An 8,012-nucleotide genomic window follows, 5' to 3' on the forward strand; every position below is an offset into this window, starting at 1 on the left:
AAGATTTTACGTATTTTATCTTTCTCTCTGTCTCTCTCTCTCTTTCTCTCTGTGCCATTCGACAACAGCAGCTTCGTACATGGGCTGGTGCCTTACCTTGCTAACGAGCGCCATGACCTCGCCAACTTCGCCTGTGCTCAGGCACAGATGGCGGTGTACAGAACAAGGATACAAGATGCTGCAAGGTGACACTGGCGGCTGCTCTGTGCTGCTTCCAGTGTTCAGGGGCCTGCTCAAGGCGCGGCTCCGGCTGGAGCACGCCATGTACCACACACGTGCCGGTGATGTGCACGTCTTCTTCAAACGCTGGGGAGCCGGACAAGCCCCTCTCTGTACCAGCGTGGACGGCACCCTCGTGGTGTTCACCTTCTGAAGCGCTCGCTCGTCACCGTGGCGTGCGCGATGACCACCACCACCACCACGTGACTTTTCTTTCGTGTTGTGCGCGGTGCTTTTAGCGCCACAGCGCGTCGATTTGTAGCGTTTATTTTCATTTGTTTGCTGGTGACTTTGTGTATTTCATATCAATACTGGTAGGAACCTCCTGGTTACACAAGCCCACAGGGGATTATTGTGTCCGTCTTGCAGGAAGGGACTGTGTGGGGAGGGAGGGGCTGGGTGGGGAGGGTGGGGCTGGGTGGGAAGTGGGAGGGGTGGGGCTGGGTGCTGAAGGGCTGGTCACCACGTTTTGCCCTTATAAAACTCAACGTTTCACCTACTCACGCCGGCTTGTGCACGCCCTCACAGTCGGGCATATTTGCAGAATACACCACGCCGCCGTTGACCCTGCAGGCCATTGACCGAGCAACCCAACGTTCCTACCAGCTCCCTCCGCTGGAATGTGTTTGTAATAGCAGCAGCAGCGGCGGCGGCGGCGGCATCGGTTGAACAGGAACAAAGCTCTAGGAACCGGTGTGGACGTGAGTCGTTTCACCGGTAGGATCAGCCTCCCTTGAAGCAATTCGCTTGGCCGAGAAAAGGGCACTGGCGGCGCTGAGATGAGTCAACAGCGGTGAGCCTGGGACCGGCCTGGGACCGGCCTGGGACCGGCCGGCCGGCCAGGCGAGCGGGCGGTGCGGCCGGGCGGGCGTGAGGTGGCGAGCAAGCGGGCGGGCCGGGCAAGGGGCCGTCCATAAATGACGTCACGCGATTTTGGACGATTTTTGACCCCCTCCCCCTCGTCACACGGCGTCACAAAAAATCAGACCCCCCCCCCCTCCTCAAATATGACGTCACAAAGCTCTGCCCCCCACCCCCCCCCCCCCCAAAATAAAACATGCTTCAAATCGCTTTAAACTATTGTCGTTGTAGTGCGTATTTAATGTGGCGCTGCACTCTGATGTTGTAGGAGAAAACATCAAAAAGTCTATTTAATTCAGTAGAACGTGTCGTCTATATTTATTTAAAGTTGCGTATTTTGATGTGACGTCACATTTCTCAAACTCCCACCCCCCTCGTCACACATCGTCACAAATGTCTGACCCCCCGCCCCCCTCTTAGGTGCGTGGCGTCATTTATGGGCGGCCCCCCAAGGGCATGATGCGGGCGGCCGAGCGTGAGCCAGGCTTGACTGCGGCGTCGGCATTGCGAGCCACCCAGACGGAGCAAATTGAAATAATACGGAGGAGGAGGGGGAGGGGTAGGAAGCAGAAGGGAGTGGAATTTCTGGCCTCGTTTCGGAGGAATGAACATCATCGGCCAAACCCAGCTGCGTCTCCCCAAACAGTTGTGTACGTCTGGTTATGGAATTATAAATTCATTAAAAAAAGAAAAGCAATTCCCCGCTCGAATGAGCATCGAGGAATTCGTGCTCGTCTCTTGCTTGCGGGCCCTGAGCCAGGGGTGGAAATTCCACGTTCTCATGGCGGGAGGGGGGTGCGAGACTATCCGTGGGTTGACTACCTTTCACTTGGTGGTTTTAGTTCCTCCAGGATTGATGACATCCTGGAGAGACGACGGGTCGAGTGAATCCCCGGACAAAAACAAATGTGGACTTGCGACCTTCCGATAGGGATACAGAAACACATTCCTGCGGAGGGAGCTGGTAGGAACGTTGGGTTGCTCGGTCAATGGCCTGCAGGGTCAACGGCGGCGTGGTGTATTCCGCAAATGTGCCCGACTCTGAGGGCGGGCACAAGCCGGCGTGAGTAGGTTAAACGTTGAGTTTTATAAGGGCACCACGGGTGACCAGCCCCTCCCCACCCTCCCCTCCCCACCCAGTTCCTCCCCACCCAGCCCCTCCCTGCACGACGGACGGACACAATAATCCCCTGTGGGCTGGTGTAACCAGGAGGTTCCTGCCAGTAATAAACATGTATTTGTTTTAACTAGATTCGAAGCGTTCGTGACTGCAGGAATGACTCTTTGGTTCTTTCGGTAAAGTCTCTCTCTGCGTGTCTTTGTGTGTGTCTCTCACTGCGTGTGTGTCTGCCTAGGCTGTTCCCGTGTCTGTGTTTTATCATTCATTCTTACCCGATGATGGTTCCTCGTGTTGCAACCGAAACGTCATGTTCCACTATTATTAGATTTTATTGTCTACGTTTCTTTATTCATTCAAGACGGCAATTCCGTGCGCGTGTAGACCCCTCCCCCCTCCCCACATCCCACTTACGATTGCGTGACAATTTTCCTTTCCAAGACAACCCACGAAGATGATTTTAGATTCAGGCAGCTCGTCTCTTAGTCGGGTGGCGTGCCGACAGTCCGTGACGTGGCAGTGCCCTCTGCTGTCACACAGGGCCACGTGCTGTGCGGACTCACGCGGCATATTCAAGAGGCGTGCAGCGAAACGTCGGTACGTCGTTGGGAGCGGTAGTGCAGCGGTTAGTGCGCTGCGCTACGAACCTGGCGACCCGGGTTCGATTCCCGCTCACGGCAAACACCAGTGACGATTATCTGAACCGGTCCTGGGCCTCCCCTAGGTCGACTCAGCCTCGAATAAGTATCTGGTGCGATGTGTAAACATCGCCACTAGGAAGACAAAGGCGGCCGGGCGTGGTGTTGGCCACCCACCCCCTTGTGTGCCGTGCCGGTCTTTATAGGTGCTCGCTAACAGCACTTGCCCCTACAGTCTGTGAAGGCTATACGAGGGATGTTTGTCTTTGTGTGTATGAAGCGAGGTAAGAAAATGTTGCGCCCCGGAAGGGGAGGGGGGAGACACCACATCTCACCACCATGGGGTGCCACGGTAGTGAGATGTTAACTACCTCGCCTGGTATGCATGATGTCGTCGGTTCGATCCAGACACCGACGCCTGTTGCTGTATATTTGGAATTTGCGTCTCTCTCGCTCTCTCTGTGGTGGCATGGATTTTTCTCCGGGTCCTCCGGTTTTATCCCTCCACGTGTAAATACAACATCACGCGTTTCGAGTTGTATGGCTGCAATACATTTCCACGCGATGATAAGCAACTTCGTTCAGTTATCACGTGATGGCCAGGTCGCTTTTGATAGCTCAGCGGGCCTTATCTGGTAACCATAAAAATTATAGTTTAGTTTAAAACAAATAAGTAGTTTAATTTAGTTTTTATGAAGAAGGTTCATTGCCAAAAAATGTAAAAATATTATTTTTTGTATTTTTGGCAGAGTTGGTTGCCATAGTGTATTGGGTGTTCACCAGTAACACGTGATAGCCACTGCTAATTGATGACCAATTAATGAATGCTCCATTAGAGAGTCTAAATGGGAGAGGCGGGGCCGTCTTCCCATGAGTCCCGTCGAATGCACACGCTGCGTTAGTTCAGTTGAACACGACCAATATCATCCATAATACAGGGTTTTTGTGGGATTAGATCGCGTAAATAGATGTCGTCAAGATCAATGGGCTCGCATAATACGCATGCATAATGTACGTTGATTAATTAACCCCCCCACCCCCACACTTTACACAAGAATAGCGCAGAAGCGTGGTCACCACATCTACGACTCTATATAAGGAACGAAACAGGTGGACTTCTCCACAAATCTGGCTGTCGCCTGATTAAGCTGGTTGTAATTACTGGCGAAACGTCGTGCTCCGATTGTAAATGTTGTGGCTTGGCTCTCCAACACACCGGTGTTGCTTTACTCGTGACGGTTTGGCCACGCACTGTACACACGTGTGCTGTAAGGCTTGTGCCCGCCCTCACAGTCGGCCATATTTGCGGAATACACCACGCCGCCGTTGACCCTGGCCATTGACCGAGCAACCCAACGTTCCTACCAGCTCCCTCCGAAGGAATGTTAAATAATAAAATAATAATAAAAATTATAAAGTGAATCAAAACAATAATAAAATACCGAAAGACCCAAAAATATGAATTCCTGCAGCCACGAAAGCTTTAAGTCAAAGATTTAACCATAACCACCACCACCACCATCGTCGTCGTCTACTCGTGGACTGGGAAGAGCAAACTAGTCGTAGGCAGTTTGCCAACTTGGTGGGATTTCGAAGGCAGGAACCTTCCCGACGGTTGCAAGCCCAGCGCCCTTGACCACCGGAGGAGGAGCGGGGTGGGGGACATCTGAGCGTCACCAACCTGGAGGGCGTCGCTTTGCATGGCCGTGAAGCAAAGACCGCGTGCACCGTCACGTGACCGTCACGTGACCACCACAAAGGAAACGGGGGAGAGGGGGGGGGGGTCAAACAAAGGGGGCGAGTCCATAGCAGAGGTTTTTTGTGTGTGTGGGTTAGATCTCGTAAATATCAATGTGTCGTCCCTAAACCCGCCACCACCCGACACAGCCAACGAGTAAGGGGCCATCCATTTAGTAGGTACGCAAAAAATCTGTCAAAACTTGACCCCCCCTATACGCACACGTACATTTGCACCCCCCCCCCCACCTGTGTACGTACGCTTGACCCCACGCCCCCCCCCCCCCCCCCCCGAATCCTATAGAACGGCCGATCTTTAATCCACGCAGAAACGATCAAGGATTAATAATGTTAACGTGTTTAAGCAAACAGATAGTCCACTGCCGGACTATCTTAACTCATTTGAAGGCCAATGTAGACAAATTATTATCGAGGCTTCACCCCCCCCCCCCTGTTTCTTATGCGTACGAACATTGTCAGTGGACCCCCCCCCCCCCCTATGTTGGAGAGTAAACCGACTACAACATTTACTATTATAGTGTAGTGTGTAGTGTAGTGTATAGTGTAGTGTAATGGGTAGTGTAATGTGTAGTGTATAGTGTAGTATACTAGTCCAGCACGACACCGGCTGTGTGTTGGAGAGTAAACCCACTACAATATTTACTATTGTAGTGTAGTGTGTAGTGTAGTGTATAGTGTAGTGTAATGGGTAGTGTAATGTGTAGTGTATAGTGTAGTGTAATGTGTAGTGCATAGTGTAGTGTATAGTGTAGTATACTAGTTCAGTACTCACCGGTTGTGAGTTGGAGAGTAAACCCACAGCAACATTTACTATTGTAGTGTAGTGTATAGTGTAGTGTATAGTGTAGTGTATAGTGTAGTGTATAGTGTAGTGTATAGTGTAGTGTATAGTGTAGTATACTAGTACAGCACGACACCGGTTGTGTTGGAAAATAAACCCACTACAACATTTACAATCGTGGGTTTACTCTCCAACACACCACCGGCGTTGCTGAAACTCGTAACGAATCGGCCCGTTGTTAACGTGACAACCCCTACTAAATTGGCTGTGTCGGGTGGTGGAGGGTTGAGCGACGACACATTTGTATTTACGCGATCTAACCTCAAACACCTCGATTATGGATATTGGTCACGCATGCCCGACTTGTGCGTTGGGCGAGTGACAAATCCGGCGCGCGTTTTCATTTTCCCCTTCACTTCTTTGTTGTTCACATTCAGATTGATTCCAGATTTTATTCAGATACCTCCAGGAAAAAAACGAATCACACTTTAGACGGCCGCCGATCAAAAACCGAAACACTTCACAGGCGAAAATGAAAAAGGAGAAAGTCAAGCGATTTTTTCTTTTTTTACAAAAGGAACGCACGCGCGCGAGTTAATGGGGTTTCTTTTTTTTACTTACACAACGCCCAGATAAATAATTGTACCGCCGCGCGCTCGATAAAGGGGATTATTGTGTCCGTCGTGCAGGGAGGGGCTGGGTGGGGAGGGGAGGGTGGGGAGGGGCTGGGTGGGGAGGGGCTGGGTGGGGAGGGTGGGGAGGGGCTGGGTGGGGAGGGCGGGGAGGGGCTGGGTGGGAGGGGTGGGGCTGGGTGGGGAGGGGCTGGTCACCCCGTGGTGCCCTTATAAAACTCAACGTTTAACCTACTCACGCCGGCTTGTGCCCGCCCTCACAGTCGGGCATATTTGCGGAATACACCACGCCGCCGTTGACCCTGGCCATTGACCGAGCAACCCAACGTTCCTACCAGCTCCCTCCACAGGAATGTGTTTCAGCCTGTGCCCCTAAACCGATAGGGGCGAGTGCTGTGTGTGCCGCAGATAAGCAGATTTAATTTGAAATTATTAAAGAAGAAAAAAACAAGGTTAGCCTAAAAATATTTGAAGCGAAAATTTAATTGACTATTTTTTGTCTTTGTGCTGTACGCCTTTTGGCGTCCTCTGGTCTAACGCCGTTTTGAGACGACGCTCAAAAGAAAGCTGTCTCTGGTGTGGACCAATCAGTTTCAAAGACGATGCATATATTATCAGAGTATTTTTTGGTTTGCATTTTGACCGCAAGTAGTGTGCTTAATGCAGACATGATTCCTCGTAAAAGGTTTCAGTTTGGTGTTTTAACAACTTAACACCTGTTTTGTTTGCCAGATAAGAGGGGGAAAGCGTATTCTCATGTTTTTGTTACTTTGATGATCGTATCGAATGACGCAGCTTTAAAAGGATGCCGCTCATTTTATTTTCATACAAAAACAACAAAACATGGTCACATTGTTTTTCTTCCGTAGGTCCTTGAGCTTTCGTAGGCCCTGGGTACAGTGCCTCACTATGGCCTATTGGATAATACGGCCTTGGTGGGCGAGTGGGTGGCTGGGTGGGTGGGTGGGATGAGTGGGTGGGTGGGTGGGATGAGTGGGTGGGTGGGTGGGATGAGTGGGTGGGTGGGTGGCTGGGTGGGTGAGTGAGTGAGTGAGTGGGTGGGTGGGTGAGTGGGTGGGTGAGTGGGTGGCTGGGTGGGTGAGTGGGTGGGTGGATGAGTGGGTGGGTGGGTGTGTCGCTGGGTGACTGGGTGGCTGGGTGGATGAGTGGGTGAGTGGGTGGGTGGGTGGGTGGATGAGTGGGTGAGTGTGTCCCTTCCGATATTAGGAAGTCACTGGGAGCTACGCACTTTGAAATCATCGTCTAGATTGACAAACTCATTTCTTTAGAACTGCTTTCTGTTGTTGCTGTCGTCGTGTTTTAGTTTGTTGTCCTTCCCCAGCACCTCCGATTATCACGGTGCGAGATAAGTTCAAGATGCATCGGGAGCGGGGGACAGAACGGAATGGAACGCCCCGGGGGGCCTGCTTTCGAACGGCCTGCTTTCGAACGGCCGTGGAAACGCAGCACCGTCGCATTCGGACTGCGCACAGACGGATTGATCGGAAGTCTGAGCGTTGCATTTCGTGAAATACGGCAGCGTTCCTCTTACACTCCGAGCCCAGGCTCCGACGTTCAACAACGTCAACTGCTCCGTTGCCATCTCGCAGAGGGGGGGGGGGGGGGTCCCGCGGTTGGAATCCAACGGCAACACCCACCGGGGTTGTCGCTGCGGTGCGAACAACCTCGACCTTTGCACCACCCACCACCCCCTTACGCAGCGGACGTTCTAAAGAATTCTAGATTTGACTCTCACTTGTGACGGTTCCACCTGAAGACGGAAGCTTGTGTTGCCTCCGAAACGTCGTGATTTTTATTTTATTTTTATTTTACTTTTATTAATTTAAATTTTTTTACCTACGTGACTTTACCGAAAAAACCTAAGAAAACGAGTTATAAAGAATCCTCACCCTCGCTCGCCAAGAGGAGGCCGCCGCGGTTCGGCGTCGGGGGCCCCGAAATCTGCCGCAGCCGAAAATGGCACGGCAGGTGAACCCCGGGGGTTG

Source organism: Lampetra planeri, chromosome 58, assembly GCF_965212315.1.
Source record: "Lampetra planeri chromosome 58, kcLamPlan1.2.h2, whole genome shotgun sequence".
Taxonomy (NCBI): domain Eukaryota; kingdom Metazoa; phylum Chordata; class Hyperoartia; order Petromyzontiformes; family Petromyzontidae; genus Lampetra; species Lampetra planeri.